Here is a 20,032-nt window from a genome sequence, read left to right as displayed (position 1 = left end):
TCAAAAGACATCAGAGACAAATCAACCCTGCTTTCCCTGCAAAAGAAGTGCCAAATACCTCTCAACATTCTGTTATTTTACACATCATATGACCCAATCCTCTTTGGGTTCATCTAACTCATGCAGTTTCGTGTACTAATTAAGCTATAAGAGGGGCGCCAGGGTGGCTTAGTGAGTTAAGCAACTGACTCTTGATTTTGACTTAGGTCATGATCTCACAGTTGTGAGATTGAGCCCTGCATTGGTCTCCATGCTGGACGGGAAGTCTGCTTAAGATTCTCTCTCTCTCTCTCTCTCTCTCTCTCTCTCTCTCTCTGCCTCACTCACTCATGCTCTCGAAAGAAAGAAAGAAAAAGAAAGAAAGAAAGAAAGAAAGAAAGAAAGAAAGAAAGAAAGAAAGAAAGAAAGAAAGAAAGAAAGAAAAAAAACTGTAAGACACAACAGAGCATGAATTTATTGTGCATAATTAACATGTGGGATGTTTGCACAGTGCTTAAGCATGGGTTTTGACACATTAAATCACAGACTAGAGGGTCTCATTGCAATTAAAGAAACATTTTTAAATATCACCTGAGTTTAAAATACAAATATTGGTCCCCCAGTCTTAAAACCCTTAGTCCCCAAATCAGCTACCCAAGGTCAGATGGCACTTTGGCACCCTTTATCCTCATTCTGTATCATCCATTTAGCTGTACTGATGGCAAAGAATGTACAGCCCAACCCTTCACTTTACCCACCTAGGCCCACAGTGGGTGCTATGAGAAGAGAGGAAGAGGGAGAAAGAGGCAAGGCCTTCATAATTCCCTGCAAGAACTTGAGAGACAGGCTATCTGGTGAGGAAAGAGTGGAGTAATAGGTGCAGCAGCCAATCAAGGGTCCATTACTAAATAGAGAGAAGAGCCAGCAAGGTGGTTTTATGAATGCTGACATTAATAAACCTCACCGAAAGCAACCAGGCAAAATTTACTACAACTTTTATGTCCACAGTTTATGAGAATATGATGAGTAGGGAGAAAAGAAGTAAGTCACCTAGCTCAGTAGCTCGCAACCGAACAATTCCTTCTGTCTCCTCCCTCTCTGGGTTCCAGGAGAGTTCACTCCTGCAGACATTCTCCTCATTGGCCACACTGTGCTCTATAAACACCCTGGGCCATCTGTGATGTCAGCTGTCAACAGCCTGGAGACCCTGCCTGCTCTATGAGCTTGTATTAAATACTCAAAACTCCCCATTAAGTTTTCACAAGGAATTTTTAACTTGCTCAAACCATTGTCTGAATATGCCAAATATATTTTCTTAGTGAAGGATCTGGTATCTGGTTCCCCTTTTCCTTTCCTTTGCTGCTGCTATTCGAATGGCACCCTCCTCAAGAGGAACAAGGCTTCAGGTGAAAAATTCACAGCAATGCCCCAGAAATGAGTAGTGCAGAACAGAGAAAACAAAGTCATGCAGCCCACATTCTCCTTCCTACTCAGGCTTTGGTTTTGAGAGAATTTTGGCAAATGTCATAGGTTTCTAAAGATGTAAGGTCAAGTCAAAATGGAAAAGTCTCTTCTACAGATTGTCAAAAGGAACCTTTACTTATGGGTCTGACCTTCTGTCTACAAATCCATCTAGACTCCTTCTTTGCCGCCCACCAGCTCCAACATTATGATTTACCAACAAGCTCATGAGGTAGATAAGGAAGGTCAATTCTTCACTCATGGAACTTTCTATAAATGTCTATAATGTCTATAAGTGTCAGTCACACTATAAATGTGATTGATGTGTCTCCCATCTACCCCCAGGCTTCAGCCCTTCAGTGATTCCCACTGCCCTTCCTTCATAATCCTTCCTCCCTTCATCATCTGACCTCTGCTGATCCCTCCAGCCTCATCCCTTGCCAAGTTCTTGCACAGTTTCCCAGTTGCGAAATTCCACACTCACCCTGTTCCCTGCCTGTAATGCCCTCTTGCCCCCTTCACGTAGCTAACCCCCACTTCTCTTTCAGTTCCCAGCTCAGATGTTGCTTCCCCAGACCGTTATGCGGCCCCTCCTGTGTGCTCTTATAGCGCCAGGGTTACTCCATGTACCATTTTTCCTAATATGTCAAAATTCTAGCTCAGCTGCTGGTTTCCTCCACTAGACTGTGGGTTAAGTGCCCAATAAATATTTGTTGAACAAATGTACAAATTGAGAAGAGAAACCTGAAAGAGCACAAAATCCAGAATTCCTATCTACTTGACTTTGAGATCCATACATTATAGCCAAGTAACCTTTATAAACATGGATCAGATAAATATATAAATGGTATTACCTTCCTTGTGGAAGGCAAGCAAAATGAAAAGAGTGAGGGGAAAACTTCCTGTGATAAAACCTTGACTGCATATTATTCACAGCAGGTATAAGTCACACATAGGTTGTTTGCCTTTGATGACACTTAGTTGAAAATATCAGGTTACTGGCAATGAACAACCCATGCCCAGGTAGAGAATCCCTACTTTTCTGAAAGGATCATGCTCAGGCCCTGTATCCTAGGAGGGATGCCCTAAGGCAGAGGTTCTCACTTTGGGACAGAGGGAGGCATAATGAAGATACCTGGGACATTTTCAAATGTCATATCCGCTCGCTCTGGAGATTCTTGACCATTAGCTTTGTACTTCCCCTGGCTGCTCCAAACCACCAAACTGACAATAAGTTGTCCTCAATTTCAAAGCAAAGGGATTCTAAAAGCTTTCTTCACAAAAAGATAGCACAGTTTTGTACTTAGGAGTAAGTCTCTAAACGTAGACTACTCAGGTTCAAATCACAACTCAACCTCATACCAGGTTACTCTGGACAAATTAGTTTACCTCCAGGGGCTTTAGTTTCCATAACAATCAAATGGGAATAAAAGTAAATACCTCATAGGATAATTGTGAGGTGTTAATGAAATGATGGTTATAAAATAGCTTCAGTGCCTAGCAAACAGTATGTAATTAATATAATCTACCTAACATTTAATATTAAAATCTACTATAAAGTCTTCAAACCTTGAAAATAAATTAGTATTTATATATGTCTAGCTTCAAAACTATCCACTAAAACTCAAGCCTGTTAGCTAGCCATCGTGAGATAATGAATATGGTTTTATTCCATATATTTTGTCTTGAAACTCTAAGGACACTAATTAGACACCCTCTTACATGCTGGTGCTAATCACTTGGGGGTCCTAGGCTTACTGAGTTAGACAAGGCATTGAAAAGTATAAGGCTTGAATATAATAATAATAATAATAATAATAATAATAATAATATCTGTAATCACAGATGCCTCATCTTATTTCTGGAAGAGGCAATTCTGGGTACTAGAGAGGGAGGAGCAATGAACATTATGTTAGAAATTTTGGATGTGAGCCCTGGATCTTCTGCTTGACTATAGAAACAGGGTAATTTGCTTAATCTCTCTAAGCCTCAGTTTCCTCATCCATGAGGAAACTTACTTCTCTTCCCTTATTGGATCAACCTGAGAATTTGATGAGAGGATGCAAACTATCATGCACCATTAGTGGAAGTGTCACTGGGGCCACCATCCTGAAGCACAATCTTATTGGAGTTAAGAATGCACACACCCTTCTACCCTACAATCCCTCTCTCAGGTAAACACTCCAAGGAACTCTCTCCTGAGTCCATAAGGAGGCTCATACGAGCATGTTCATCACAGGACTATTAGTGGCAGCAAGTAGTTGGAGCTATGCCAGCATCTGTTACTAGAGGGATATATAAATAAAATGTGTGGTATGTGCACAATGAGATGCTGCACAGAAGTCAGAAATAATAAAGTAAATTTACAGTTAACAACATGGGTACCTCTCAGAAACAATGCAAGTAGGAAAAATAAAAGCAGGATGAGGTGTAAAGCACAATGCCATTTATGTACATTTATAAAACAGACAAAAATGCTGTATAATTGTCAAGGATACACACATATCTGTTAAAAATATCACATCATTCCTCTGCTCAAAACCTTCCATTGGTTTCCCTTTTATTCAGAGTAAAAACCAACATCTGCATTTACAATGTCCTACAAAGTCCTACAGTATTGGTCACTGACCCAGCTATCTCTCAGTCTCTCTTTCTCTCTCTTCCCACTCATTTTTCTCTAACCACTGGCCTCCTAACCTTCTGGCCTCCTAACATACCAGGCGAGACCCTACCTCAGGGCTTTTGTACTTGATGTCCCCTATAACTGCAGCACTTATAGCCCACATATCCACATTGTTGCTCACTTAACTGCATTTAGTGAAATAGGACATGTGCAGCATGGCCTTCTTAATCACCCCATATAAAATTGCAATCTTCTCCCAATCCCACATAACATACCTTATCCCTGCTCTTTTTTCTATAACTCATATCACTGCCCAAAGTACTATATGTCTTACTTATTTGTTCATGATTTGTCTCACTTCAAAAGAATGTAAGCTCCATGAAAACAGGACTTTTTTTTTTTTTTTCAAATATTTTGCTCCTGGCTGTATTCCTTGCATCTGCAACTCTGCCTGACACAGAGTCAGCACTGTGTAGTCGTTGAGTGGATGAATGTATCTAAATATACATGTAGAGCATTTACTGGAAGATCACTTGTTAAATACAGGACAGTAATCCCCCCCCCACACACACACACCCACTGTGAGGAGAGAAAATGAGAATAGAGATCAGGATGAAAGGGGAAAATAAAATGCTTTGTAAAGGTGCCTGACAGGAAGCAATGGTGCTAAAAGCCCATGACTAAAGGAGGGTTGTTTCCACTCTGTGCACTTCAGGTTCAACAAAGGAATTGCATGAGATGACACTGTGAGCAGGCTCTCAATAGAATTAAATTCAAGGGAACCAGAATGCTGTAATCGTCAGGACATGGGGAACACAGAGAAAGAATGCCTGCTAGAAAGAGGGTAGAGAACAAGGGAAGATGGGACACCCCTCTTACCAGTTCCCACTGAACCCATTTCCCTTTTCCCAATTTTTCTCTCTCCATCAGCTCCTTCAACTGTCTCTGGAGGCTCCTTTCTGGGTACTAAGGATGCTTGTACCATGTTTCTCCCTCTGGGGAGCCACCTACCTCCTAACAAAGACACAAGAGTGGTTCCTCTCATTTGTTGAATCACACACCCCTTGAGGTTGGTCACCTCAAAAAAATGTCCTACACTCTTCTGAAGTCCATCCACGGACTTTAAGGAGGAACGCCAGAGGAGGACCATCTGAATGTCAGGGTTGGAGAGGGGCAATGTTTTTGATAATTTCTGTTTCCTTCAGCTGGGTTGTGCAGGGTTGTCCTTGTGCTCTTCCCACTTTTACTAAATATGAGGAAAAGTGGACTACAGACAAACTATGAAGATATCAGAGAGATAATCTAAAGAACAAAACATCTGGGAATAATCATATTTTATGACACCAACAGGAAGAAAAAAAAATAAGCAAGCAAGCTTACAGAAGAGAAAGCAAACCCATTATTGGGAATCCTGAGAGAGATTATCACAAATCCAGTTTATAACAACACAGAGAATCACTGTTTTCAAAACCAATGTTCAGAAATGCCCTCTCTCTGTGCAGTAATCTGTAGTTATTCTAATTGTTTTTATTCAGTCCAGACTCTGACTCAGCTGTCAGAGCCCTGTCCTAATTCTCTCCCAACCCTCAGGTCCATCACCTCCTTCCTAACTCAGTTTCTTACATCCTGACTTACCCTTCCTGGGTTGAGCCTTTGGCCTGAGTAAGTGCCTGTCCTGCCAGGGATGTCTTCCTCACTCCTTTCTGTCCAGTCTTGATGCTCTAGCTTTTCTCAAACCTATTCTACAAACTCCCCCCTCTCAACATCTAGGTGGCCTTTTCTAAGCCATCATGATTGAGCCCCATCTCCAACCTTCCTCCTCTTCCCACCAACACTTACAGGGCATCCTGCTGCTCATGTGAAACATTTCCCCTTTCTATCTGCTGGTGTCCTGGGTGTGTCACTTAAATTCCCGAAAACTTTGGGAGGGAAGGGCCAGGATCCATATACCTCCTTCTGAATTCCACACTCCCCTTCTAACTCTCACTACCCAGGATAAGGATCTTCTCATAATTGTAGCAAGGAAACTTAAGAGGCATTTGGGACAGAGAAAATGCATATAGAGATGTATTGAATAACTAATATATCTTGAGATTCCTAGAAGGTTTGTTTGTTTGTTTGTTTGCTTGGAAAGATAGAATGGGCCAAACAAAGGTGTAAGTTGTAAATAAACTAGAACAGGCACCATCATCTATTTCAAGTGCATTCTCTGAGGACATTTCCTAATGTGGGCTCTGTGTCTGTGAATCTTACTTTAATTAAGAAACAATCCCTCCCTAAGAAGGTGCTTACACAGGGGATGTGCTTAAAGAAATACAGAGCAGGGGACAGGGGACATGAATTCAGCTTCTATGAATTCCAAAATACCCCTGGCTCTCTCTTTCTACTTCTTCTCTTTGTTTATCTCAGTTTCTGAGCTCCTTAAAAACTCCAAAACAAAATACCCATCACAAATGGCCAAAAAGAACGCCTGCTAAATCCAACAATATATACCCAGTAAATTGCAGGCTGTCTTACTTTCCCAGCCAGCCTCACCTGCTCTCCTTTGTCCTGGAAGGTCATTGTGTTCATTCCTCTGTCTCTAAGAAGGGTACTGCCTTCACTCTAGACCTTTCCTTTTCAAAAAAATTTTAAAGTCAGTAAGTCCCACTGTTTCCCATGCTTGTGCATTAACACTTTTGCCAATCAGTATGTTGGCCTTGTGGCTTCTCCTGAATAGCCTCAAAGATAGTTTGGATATCAGTTGCTTTGCTAGAAGTTTGATAAAGACTTTAGAGGATGGCTACAGAGGATGTTAAATAATTATTTTCAAGTCCTCAAAGTTTCAGAGAAGTGGACTTAATTTTTTTTCTTTTTTCTTTTTTCTTTTTTTTCACTTTATTTTATTTTTTTTAATATATGAAATTTATTGTCAAATTGGTTTCCATACAACACCCAGTGCTCATCCCAAAAGGTGCCCTCCTCAATACCCATCACCCACCCTCCCCTCCCTCCCACCCCCCATCAACCCTCAGTTTGTTCTCAGTTTTTAACAGTCTCTTATGCTTTGGCTCTCTCCCACTCTAACCTCTTTTTTTTTCCTTCCCCTCTCCCATGGGTTTCTGTTAAGTTTCTCAGGATCCACATAAGAGTGAAACCATATGGTATCTGTCTTTCTCTGTATGGCTTATTTCACTTAGCATCACACTCTCCAGTTCCATCCACATTGCTACAAAAGTCCATATTTCATTCTTTCTCATTGCCATGTAGTATTCCATTGTGTATATAAACCACAATTTCTTTATCCATTCATCAGTTGATGGACATTTAGGCTCTTTCCATAATTTGGCTATTGTTGAGAGTGCTGCTATAAACATTGGGGTACAAGTGCCCCTATGCATCAGTACTCCTGTATCCCTTGGGTAAATTCCTAGCCAACAGGCACGAGAAGTGGACTTTAAATGCAACATTCCTCTCTAGAGATTATATCAAACCCTTTGTATCCAAGCACAGCTCCTTCCTGATCTCAAAGTATGTAAATTCTCTTGTCCTACTTAGAATTTCCAGACAACAAAAACTCTGGAACCAATCAAACCAGTGGCTCCCAAATAAACAAGTATACAGCTTTTTGTATAGCTTAGCTTCCCCAGAGGTTCTGAACTTCTAACTCAGCAACCCTACAACTCTGATAGGGGGCAGTCATGAACAAGAGTAGGGGTTTGAGTTGAGGGTGAGAACTTTAAATAATAATAATAATAATGTAGTGTCTGTGCACACCAACACTTCTAAACTGGAAACAGTCCAGAATACATAAGAAAAGTAAACAGAGAAAAGCCACCATGAACACTGGGGCCATGTCTCTTACCCAATGGAAAAAGGGATTAGTTAACAAAATCAGATAAAAAAAAAAATGGAAACAAAGCAAAGGCTAGGATGTGTTCAGAGTAGGTGGTGATTTTAAAATGGATGGTCCAAGAGAGCCTCACCTTCACACTTTTGTGTAACCATCACCACCATCCATCTCCAAAACTTGTTAATCTTCCTCACCTGAAACTCTGTACCCACTAAACAGTAACTCCCTGTAGTTCCTGTACTTTCTGTCTCTGTGCGCTTTCTGTCTTCATGAATTTGACTACTCTGGATACCTCATATAAGTAGAATCATACAATTTGTACTTTTGTGACCAGCTTATTTCACTTAACATTACGTCTTCAAGGTTCATCCATTTTATAGCATATGTCAGAATGTCCCTCCTCTTCCAGGCTGCATAATATTCCATTGTCTGTATATCCCACATCTTGTTTATCCATCCATCCACTGATGGTCATGTGGATGTTTCACCTTTAGCTGTTGTGAATAATGGTGTTACAAATACGGGTATACAGATGTCTTTTTGAGTTCCTCCTTTAAATTCTGTGAGATATATACCCAGAAGTGTATATGTAGTTTTTTTGTAACCCACAATACTTTTTTCCACAGTGGCTACACAATTTTACATTCCCACTAACAATGCACAAGCATCCCAATTTCTACATATGCTTGCCAACTCTTGTTATCCTCTTTTTTTTGTTGTTGTTTTTGTTTTTGTTTTATCAATCATCATAATGGGTGTGAAGTGGTACTTGGCTATTTTTGAGGATAATAAGGAGGTCTGTGGGGCCAGGACAGAGTGAGTGAGGGGGAAGCAGTAAGGGATGAGGTCAGAGAAAAAGCAGGAAGCCAGATCCTTCTGTAGGGTCTAAGAGTCACTGTGGGAACTTTGGCTATTACTCTGGGTGAGATGGAAACCCTAGAAAAAATTATAGTTTCACAAGTTTTCTACAGATTGGTGTTTTTGAACTAAGTATTGGATACTCTAATAAGGAAAGCCCTCCTCCAGAGTTTGAAAACAAGTCATGGAGATAAGTTTTGCAGAGCTCTCAATAGATGCCTGGTGCCTCTGATAACACAATGAGGCCTGAACAAGCTGTGTTCTTGCCTCTGCCTCCCTCTCTAGATCCCAAAGCAGAGATGCCATATGGCCACCCATGGGGGAGGACAATGGCAGATTGCTTTCCCTGAAGACTTTCACTTTATGGATTATCTCTAGGCAGGACTCCACCACTGAAAACTAAGTCACTTTAGTACCTTTCACTATTTTAGATTATTCCCACTATAATTCAGGATAATGAAGAGTTGACATGGAGATAAAGGGTGCTTTCCTGGAACTGATGATATTAATGATTACAAAGACAAGGGTAGGTAGAGTCTCAGAAGGGGTTCTGTATATCAGAACCATATACATCAGGCACTCTGAAGCCTTGCAGAATTAAATAGGTGAATTCAATCCCAAGGCCCATATGCCTCAGAAAGGAATGTCAGAAATTTCTGAGATGCTCAGAGCTGGAGAAAGGGCCCCAAGGGAAGCCTGAAAACACATTTCTGAGAAGTAAAGAGTACTTCTCATAATCTCACTTCCCCTGGGTGACAGAGATAAAATCTCTACATCCATATGAGTATTCCAAGGAGTTCTACGGTTTCCCAACAACAAATAATCTGGAGAGAATCACCGCCCAACCACTTTTTATAAATGCTATAAGATACAGACTTCTGTGTGTGAGTATGGATGGGGATGGATGGTGGAGAAGGAGAGAATTGTGGGGTTGTCCTTCTGGGAAAGGAAAAGAGACAGAAATCAATGTACATAATGACATTCTATATTTTCAAATGGGAGTTAGGGGAGGAAAGTATAATAAAATCTTGAAATCCAAATGACTAATTTCTTTCAGCAAGGAAACATACCATGTACTCCTAGCTTCTGTGTCCTGTGTTTCTTTCCATCTAAGAACCATCTTATTCATTGTCCACTCTCAAAATATTATGATTATCACCCACCCCCAGGGTAAAGAGACTTTACAGCTTGCCTCACCTCATAGTCCCATCTCATTTCCTTTCTCTGTGGATCTTGACAGAGGTCCTGGGTTACCTTTAAGCCTTCAAACATGTACAGTAAAAATGGGACTAGGATATAGGAGAAGGGTGTTCTTCCTCCTCTCAAGTAGAAAAATAATAGACCTTAATGGCAGTGTACATCTTACGTCATTCATTCACTCATTCATTCACTCACACATTCATTCATTCAAAAATATTAAGCACCTTTTAAAGGCCAGTCCTAGGGAATTGGGACTGGAACACAATAGGGAGGAAACACAAATAGGGAGGAACACAATAGGGAGGAAAAAGATGTGTTCCCTGCCTGCATGGCACTCATTATCATTAAGAATATTTGTTTATAATATTCTTGCCCAAAATGTGTAACCTGAACCTAATGATAAAATGATCAGTCTACAAATGAACTTTCCTCAGTAAGTTGACTTTCTATAAAACAACTGACCCATGCTGTTCAAAACTGTTAATATTAGGAATGACAGTCTGAGGAACTGTTGCAGATTAATGGAGAATAAAGAGACATGACAATGAAACGTAATGCAGAACCCTGAACTGCATCTACATCAGGGAGAAATATTTTACTATAAAAAAATCAGACAATTAGTATACTTAGAATATGGACCATATTTTATACACACAAGCACACAAACACAAACACACACATTGGAGGGAGCAAGTAGTGGGAAAATATTAAAACACTTGGTCAATCCTGGTGAAAAATAAATGGGTATTAATTATTCTATTCTTGCAATTTTCTGTAGTTTTCATATTTTTTCAAACCAAAAAGATAGGAGGAAAATAAGAATATCCCAGCAGTAAAGGTTATGGATTCTCCTCCCCTAAATACTCTTTATAAACAAGCTTGCCATCATTTTGGTTGGATCATTCCACCCAGAATGGTCTAGCCCCAAATCAGAAACTTTATATCAAAGGAGTGGATGGAAGATAGAACTCTCTTGACTTTGCTTTATAACCAAAATTGTCAGCCAGCCAAAAAACCTTAAAAGTAACCACAACCATGGCTCATGTTAGTACAGTTATAAAAATTCCATATTCTTATTATCATTTTGTGGGATTAACACAAACTAATAAACCAGGGCCCTAGACTTCAATTCTAGAGATAATTGGGAACATGGGAAGAAACTGGAAGAAGAGAAAAATGGTATCTGGCAAGTATTAGTACCAGGTATATGTGCAAGATTTAGGGATGTGTTAAGAGGGGGGTGAAAGTGAACCAGAATTTTTTGAGCTGCAGGTAAGGCACATATGTTATTTCATTTATCCCCCATAACAGCCCAATGACATAAGCATAATTATTCCACTTTATAGACAGAGAGTTTAGATAACTGTCCCAAGCTCATATAGCCAGTAAAAAGGAGAGCTAGAAATTGAATTTGGTTCCTTATTGCTTCAAAGACCATGTTCTTTCTCCTGAACACCCTACCTTCACAAAAGGCAAGACTCTAGGGAATTGCTATAAAAGGAGTATTTGAGCCATGTTCTTTTATTTGCTCCAAGGTCACCCTCTGCTAATGTCTTTCCTTTCCTCACAAATAGATATTGATGAGCCAGAACTGGAAGTAGTGGGACCATCAAAACTAAAATCTCCAAATAAACATTGTCCTGATAAAATCCAAACTTAATTTAATCTAAGGCCAAAATGTCTTCGGATTGTCCTTTTGGATGCCAAGAAAGATTTCAAAGAATTGCTATACCTACCCCAGTAGTTCCCAGATATGATTTAATAGCTAATTGTAATACCTGCCCACAACGTTAGCCCTTTCCTTTTGCTTGGCTTTTAGTGGAATTAAAGGATAATGGATCTCAACAGGAAATATAAGTCATCCTCATAGGAATACTTTCATCATATTATTCTTTCACCATTCTATTCTAAATCTTTTCTGGTCACTGCCTCATTCTTATGAAGAAAAAGAACAATCTTCAGTACAGTTAGGGAGTGCTAAAGAAGAAAATGAAACCTTTATTCTTATTGTGTAAAGGAAGATGGGGGTGGGGAGCAGACATTTTCTAAAATGGGACCCAAATGGTAAGAAGATGGTTGTAATATTCCTGACAGCTAAATACCTACAGATTTGGCCTTCCCAAACTTTAGCCATCACTGAGGCTTCTGGTTGCTGCTGGCCCACACCATTAGGAAACATCTGTCAAAAAGGACAGGTCCAACTGGGACAAAGGAGGGTAAGAAAGCAGATGGTGCCAGTTTAATGAGGATGGTTTAACAAAACATCTTTTTAAAAGTTTATTTATTTTGAGAGAGAGAGAAAGAGGGCGAGAGAGAATGCCAAGCAGGCTCTGCACTGTCAGTGAAGATCACAACGTGAGGTTTGAACTCAGGAACCGTGAGTTCATGACCTAAGCTGAAACCAAAAGTCACACGCTTAACCAGCTGAGCCACCAGGTGGCCCTAACAAAACATCTGTTCAAGCCTCCTAATTCATTTGGCCATTTGCTCCCCAGACTTGGCTGCCAATCACAAGCAGAATGGGAATGCTTTCCAGAGAACAGCCATCTCCTTTTTATTCTTAATTCAGAAGAACAAGTACCAGAAAAATTTCAGCTTTCATGCCACTCCAAAGTATGATTAACCCTCCAGATCTAAAATAGGAGGGTGATTCTAATGAAAAGGACTTCAGTTATGTCTGATTGATCATTCTTGTTTGGTTGTCATTGACAACTAGAGACCTAACCTAGTAGAACATATAAAAATGGGCATCAGTGTTCCCCATTGTGACCCATGTCTGTGGCCAGCTCTGAGTTCACAGCACCTAGAACATTGTTAGTATTTACTAATCATCCATGGAAATAAGCACAAAGAAGAATGGACATCAGGCATCAACACAGATATCTTTGTGTATTTTATGATTTTTTATTATTGTTTTAAACTTATTAATGAATATGGACTTGAAATAAGGAATAATCAGTATTCTGAACATGCTATTAGCATAGGAAGATCAACAGAGAAGATAAAGGATTGCCTTCCTATTTCAGTTTCAAAGGGAAACACCAAATATGTCCAGAAATAAAGGGTTGACAAAGAAGACTCAAAGGATCCTGACTTTATTAGAGAAATTCCATAAAAAGTTTAGAACAAATCTAACAAATTCCAACTGAAATCATTGGTTTCAGATTTTGGGGGATAGCCAAACTAACCTTCAATTCAATTCAGATGATACGAAGTCCCTTAGACTTTTAGCATCTTGTCCACAACAGACATCTATCTAGTATGTTCCTACACTTTGCAAATACAGCATATCCAGGGCCAGCTTCCTGCCACACTCCCTGGTCCACCCTCCTGTCCATAAAATTGGTAATTCTAAACAGAGATCCTATCAGCTCTCACTCAGATTCACTAAGTAGCCATCAGAGAGTACTGCCCTTAAAGCAGGATAAAGACCTAAATTACATCCTTCCTGATCACTACACTGCATTAGATACCTGAAGTGTGAGTATTCTCTACCCTCCTTCTGGAAAATGACACTTTTCTCAAGTCTTAAAAAGACACTCGTGCGCGTGTGCACGTGCACATGCATGCACACACACACACACACATACACACACACTCTCTTTCTCTCTCTCTCTCTGTCTCTCTGTCTCTCTCTCTCTCTCTCTCTCTCCCCAACAGACTTGCAATTTTCTGTTCTCTATTAAGTTGAAACTTTTAACATTGTATTTATAAGTCTTTCTTTTCACTGTTGTTCTATCTCTTACTCCTACTATTAAACTTTTCCGTGGCTCTTTGCATGAACAGGACAAATCTTTGCCAACACTTGCACATGTTGCTGGCATTGACATTAGCCCTCATATAATCTGTCCCTCTCTGCCTAGAACACGTTCTTTTCAAACCCTGTCCAGCATGACTTTCCTTCTGGAAGCTTCTCTGGTCACACCTATAGATAGATATCTTGTCTTTCCAGTATTCTTTCCTTGCCTCCTACTCTCCCCTCATTAACGTCCAGTGGCATAACTCACAGGCCTAGAACTTTGCACAAGAACACTCAGGTAGAGAAGAGGGCAGAAGTAATAAGTGGGGGTGGGAGTGTTGTGAGGAGCAGAACTTCTGCTTGATAATGCTTTCAGCTTGCATTTCCTTCCCCAGCCAAAACCTGAGGTACAAAGAGTTACTTGGCTACAGCCAAGGAAGTACCTCACACTCTGTAGCCCACTTTGGTGATATCAGAGATCTGACACAAGAACTGAGGTCTAGGTCTCTTTCATCACAACAAAGTAAAAGTATAAATGAAGAAACCCACTCATCTGGGATAAAGTACAATATCTGTGAGATATATGATTTCCTCCAGTGTCATCTCCCTGAACATTTCACAACTGAACAGACAATCCAGAGTTTTATTACTTCCACTGTTTTACTTTATTCGTAAAATAAGTCACCTAAAGCTTTGTCATTAGGCAACATGACATGATACTCAAACTGCAGTGGCTTCATTTAAAGGTAGCCTGAAGAAGGGAGGAGGGATACCATAGTCAAAGGATTAAATGATGTCTAGAATAGGACTTCTCTTGTTTCAGGAAGATAAGGAAGTATCCCTGAAATGTCCTTATAATATAAGCTTCCAGAAAAAATAATTTTCTGTATTTATCATAATTTTCCTGTACTATCTGTAAAAAACTACACAGAATGGTTCTGTGTACTTTGGGTTGGATCTAACATGAGCTATTGGAAGATCCCTCAAGTAAAAACCACAAAAAGTTTCTACGTGTGAAAGACTGGATTCAATCTATTAAAGATAAGATTTCAACTACATGTAAAAGAAAATAAAGGCAAATTCCAAATTATAAAGTTCAGGCACCACAGTGATTCTTTGTGCAAAAGAACTCAAGCAAAATCAACATTTTTACCTCCCATAAATAATATACACCACCACCATTACCCCCAAATCATCACACAGTCAGTTACACACAGTGCACAATGGTGGCAAATACAAAATAGTCCTCTCTGGGAACAAACAACTAAGGGCATTTCATCAATACTTACCCACCTGCCAAAATAAGTTAAAAAAATACATAAAGTATAAATGAGGAAGGGTATTCCTAAGTCAGAAATGAATAGTCAAGGCAAAGGCATGTCAACATCCCAGATATCTTCCTAGTTGATGGAAAGTAAGAGTAGTAGTAAGAGTAGTAAGGACCTAATTTTCCAGGTTGGTAAAACTAGTGAGTATCTTTCTGTATACTCCATGGGTCAGCCTGAGAAAGTTGCATGGATGATGAAGCTTGCATGGATATCCCCACCTTGGCATTGTGTATAACTGTTTCCCAGCAAAACATGGTTCAAGCTACGTCTTCAACTTTGGACATTACCCAATAAATACAGCGTATCTATGCCTTTCTTCCATGCCCCCCACCAAAAACACAAAACAAGCTCCACCCACACCTTGAATCAGTAAATTCAGTTTACCCAACTAGACAGATCCAGTTAAATATATTATAAAAATATAATAATTATTATTATTCTCAACCATGGTCTGTAAAGGAAAGGAAAAGAGAGAAATATCATTGCAGTAATAATAAATATGTAAATTCTCCCCTAGGGAAGGAGAAGTAAAAGTCAGATAGCTACCCTGAAAAGTTGGAAAGAAAGCTGGACTAACCAAATTCAGCTTATAGTAAAGAAAATAAATATCCAAACTTATATCCTAGGGGTCTTTTGAGAACAACCTCACCAAATAGACCACTTACCAGGCGTCCTCCCACCCATGATCTTACTTTGTACTATATTCTGTTTGCATGTTACTTGGAAAAAGACTTTGTCTCCCCTTCTAAAATAAAATCACTGTAGGGTAGGACCTGCTTCATGTCTGTCAATGAGACTAGAAACCCTAATTCTATAAGTAAATATTACTAACCAAGACTTGAAGGCATGGCAGCCCCCAAACTGTCTGCTCCTTAGACCAAGAGGAAACACAGCCACCTCCTCCAGCTCTCCTACCTACATGACCACCCCAAGCCCTACACCTCTCAAATTCATTCCCAGTCTGGCAGAGGCTGAATTCCAAGTCAGTAAAAACCCATCCTGTTGTAAACTTCATGCTTCACACCAACTGTGTATAGACCAAATCCATCCACTGAAATGTTGACCAAAATCTATGTAAATGTGGACCAAAACATTTTTGCTTCCTTCTCACAATATCTATAGAGTTCTTGCTATACTCACACTCTACACTAGTATCATTACACCATTATTTGGGTAAATAATCAGGTAGCCAGCTTTTCTTTAGAGGCTGTATAGACTCCATATTATCTAGTATCATTCTGGTATGGTTGTGAACAAGGTGGTTTTTCCTAGTCCCTCTGGGATAATTTCAGAGAAGACAGGGAAATGCAAAACTTGTCACTCATGATTTGACACATTTACATCTTTATTTTAAGTCAGAATCCAGTTTGGAAATTCTTAACATTTCTATCATCACATCAAAACATGATGATCAACCCGACAAGTCAGAAAAGCATAAGCTTCTGCATCTAGAGACCTTCAGAAACTAGATGGGCTACCAGAAAAAAATAAAAATGACATTTTTCAAACACGAATCAGAAAAGGCTGGGAAAAACCAGGAAAGATGTGCAATTAAGGGATTAGAAAGTGATGTGATACATTGATGTCAACAGTGAAAATCAGTTTCCTCCCTATTTCCCCCTATGATTCTCAACTCCCTTTTCTTAACCCTGAATCCTGTCAACAATGAACACCTAATAAAAATCCTCAGGAGAAAGCAGTAGAAGGAAATCCTGTCCACCTTATTTTCCAAACTATAACATATGACAGCCTTTGTCTACAATGAACACTGATCCATGCTCATTTTTTTCCCAAGAAGCCTTGCAAACAGTTTTGTTTGCCCCCTCAAGTCCTTCCTTTCCTTGTCAGCACATATTCTAGAAATCCATCCAGTGCCCCATCCACCACTATACCCCGTCTCCACATTTAGAATTGCAGCTAGGGATTGTCGGAGCTCATGGCTCCTTCTGCCATGTACCTCCTCCCAATATACACCTTCAGTAATATGCTACACATAAAGTATCTTAGGAAAGGCTGACTATGTCCCTGGTTATCTTCCTTCATATATTTAACTGTGTCCTTCTGTCCTCCCATGAAATTACTTGGCTGTCTCTTTCTTGTGTCCTCTCTCACCAGAATGTGCTTGGTTCCTGTCATAGCCCTAGGTAGCTGTTCTATACCACTATCATCTGCCTTGGAAAGTTAATTGTTGTGTTTGTTTTGCTGTAGGAAAGAGAACAGATCATCTGAGTCATATTAAAGTTGTATTATGCCACAATGTCCTGAGTTCTTACCCAAATATAGATCAATATGACTTTTCCACCAAGATCCATCTGCCTCACCCCAGCTCAGGCAACATAGTCTACACAAAGAACATTGGGCACCAGTTCTTAAGGAATATTCTTTATCCCTCTTCACTAGTTCTTTTTAATCCCCACTTTGCTTTGTGATTTCTGTGCTAATAAAAGAAAAAAGGGACAAGGATAAACCAAAAGATATAATCCAAAAATCATATTTATCAATTTGAAATATACTTGGTTAAAGATACTGGACTTTCCACATGATTTTGCTTAAACTAAGGTTAAAATGAATCTGCCTTTGAGGGCATATAACACATATTAATTGATAATGGAGAATCATTCCCAAGAAACTCTAGAGGGCAAGAGAAAGACAACCTTGAAATCAACATTTGGCACATATAAGCAATAAAATAGGTGTCATGCATGGATAAGCATTGTCTGCACTTCTGGTGTTGGAGTACTGCCCACAGTGTACATGGTCTTGGGAGCAGAGAAGGGTGGAGAAGAGTTTAAGACCCTAAGGCCTTAGATTAAAGAGCTGCAAATATGTACTTTGATAAGAACAAATGGCCTGTTGGAGACCCAGGAAGCCAGACCTATTTCAGGCTTCTCCACCAAGGTTTTATAAATTAATAAATTCATGTACATAAAATTGATAGATTCCAAGAGAAAGAACAGAGCCATCAAGTTTCAAGGTTTATTTAGCCCTGGCTCATTTACAATATACTTGGGAACTCAGACAAGTCTTCATACAGTGTTTTAAAGATCAGTAGGCAGCCACACCCCAGGGGATCTTGGTAATCTTTCCTCCTACAGCCTGACCTGGCTTATAATCAATCCTACCACAACTTTTTAAAAATTAGATAAGAAAGGCACAGAGATACCTTCACAGCTGTAAGAAATAGATAACTTGCTCCTTTAGCATGAGGGAAGAATATCTTCAACTCCTCTCTGGTGATGGTGGACCACCTTATAAAACTGGATCTGATATTCTGCAAAGTCCACACCAATATCCTCCCTAAGAAGATATGATATAGAGACTTTCAGAATCTCAAGTGAGAAAGTGTGTCAAAACATGAAGGAGGCAGCAGAGCCAGATGAAAGAATCTTCATTCAAAGAACATGTCTAAGCATACTATGTGCTGGACCCTGTGGGAAAGACAAAGATGAATAAAACAAGCTCTGTACCATAACAGGAAGGAAAGGCCAGGAAGGAGGGCAGGGCAAAGAGGTGGGAAGGACTAAGTAGGAGAAGTGCCAAAGAATAACCTCTCCTAACTCATATTTTCCTCAGGAGAGCTGAGTGTAGGCCTCCAAATCACTCTGACCCCAGCAAACCTACCTGCTTTTCCCAAATTTGCAGGGCTTCTGGTCTATCTATACCCCCCAAAGCAAAGTCAGCCATAAAATATGCAACCCCCATAGCAGAACTCCAAGCCCAGTCTTTTTTCCTCTCTGGCTCTGTGTTAGTTTCCTTGTCAACTCTATAAAAATGAGAAATCACTTACCCATGAGCTTTTTATTTCTCAAAGGAGAAAGACCTGAGAAGAAAGTGCAAGCCAAACCCAGGGACAGGGAAAGGCTTGGCTAAGCAGAGTCAGCACTTGAAGTGGAGCTTGGCAGGAGCCCTCTAGAGATAGGGCCCTTGGGGAGGCTGGGCATTTGGGGGAACACCAGCAGGTTGAGAAATAGTGAAGGAGTTGGATTAGACAGAATTCAGAAGGAAAGCAGGAGGTGGGGAATGGAAGACTAGTGGGGCCATATCTGGGTGAGTTGGTGGAGTGAGGGCTTAATTGGGACTTTGTTGGAGACTTTGTGGCAGCAAGATGTGAATTTAGAAGTAAATAAATTCTCCAGAGTCCTGGGTATAGAGGTTGTACTGGTTGGCAGGAGGAGAATGTGGGGAGCTAAGTGGAGTCCAGCCTGTGGTAATTTGGAGGCCAGTCCCTGATCCAGCTAAAGAGCCTCCTCAGCAGCCCTTTAAACACTGACAGAAGCAACCCCCAATGGCCCACTGAGAAATCTCCTACTAGTTTCCTCTACCACCACCATCCACCCCTGCTCCCTCACCTGTTTCCCATCACTCCGGGAATAAAACTAAAAGGGAACTGGCTTAAGGTTTACCAACAGGGATTTCCAGAGACACTCACTCAACGTTCTTAGCACATTGTAACTGAATAACATATTCAGCTTGTGCTAGAGGAAATAAAGGAAAACATAGTCCTTGCCTAGAGAATTTCCTGCTTTGGGATCCTCTTCCATACCACCTGTCTTTCTGCTGAGCCTGGTCCCTTTTCAGGTGCTGCTGGGTGAGGGGTGCACCCATAAAGCTGACGGGATGAAGTTGCTGCCATTGCTGCTCCCTGCTCCCTCCCTGTGTCACCTGGGGATCCCAGAGATCCCTACATGGATATGAAAATTGCCTCCCCTACCATGTCCTCCACAATGCTGCAATCAAAAGACCCTAAAGATCAGCCCTAAATGTTTCAAAGTGAATGCAGCCTGACACAACTAGTGCAAAGGAAAGTGGGGGCCAAGGAGAAAGAGAAACAGAGGCAGGCAGGCAAGCCAGGCTGACAAGGTCTGGAGAAAGTGCTGGGAACAGAAAGGTTAGGGATCACATGGAGAAGAGGGAGGAGAGGGTAAGGACCAGGACTATGTCTGCATTGAGAGCTAAATAAGCACCATGCAAAATATAAGCAAATAATGTATTAGTGATGGTCAATTAATTTG

The 20,032-nt window shown here is 40.4% G+C and overlaps 3 protein-coding genes across 7 annotated transcripts in view; all 3 read right to left on the bottom strand.

Annotated features, from left to right (window-relative positions):
* Positions 1 to 18,901, bottom strand: part of LOC131519896 (cationic amino acid transporter 3-like) — a 56,047-nt gene extending 37,146 nt beyond the window's left edge. The window contains exon 1 of the mRNA XM_058743462.1: positions 18,808 to 18,901. The gene's annotated coding sequence lies outside the window, so the exon portion shown is untranslated. The remainder of the gene's footprint in view (positions 1 to 18,807) is intronic.
* Positions 1 to 20,032, bottom strand: part of LOC131519899 (cationic amino acid transporter 3-like) — a 224,937-nt gene that overhangs the window by 93,306 nt on the left and 111,599 nt on the right. The window lies entirely within an intron of this gene.
* LOC131519893 (cationic amino acid transporter 3-like) overlaps positions 1 to 20,032 on the bottom strand; it is a 32,866-nt gene that overhangs the window by 4,323 nt on the left and 8,511 nt on the right. For 2 of the 4 annotated variants that reach the window (XM_058743455.1, XM_058743458.1), the window contains exon 2: positions 18,184 to 18,317. The gene's annotated coding sequence lies outside the window, so the exon portion shown is untranslated. Of the gene's footprint in view, positions 1 to 18,183; positions 18,318 to 18,807; positions 18,897 to 20,032 lie in introns of those variants that run through there. The other 2 variants (XM_058743456.1, XM_058743457.1) reach the window with 2 other exon arrangements.

This window comes from Neofelis nebulosa, chromosome 8 (assembly GCF_028018385.1).
Source record: "Neofelis nebulosa isolate mNeoNeb1 chromosome 8, mNeoNeb1.pri, whole genome shotgun sequence".
Classification (NCBI taxonomy): domain Eukaryota; kingdom Metazoa; phylum Chordata; class Mammalia; order Carnivora; family Felidae; genus Neofelis; species Neofelis nebulosa.
Note: the sequence above shows the minus strand (reverse complement) of the source record. Positions and strands in the feature narration are given on the sequence as shown.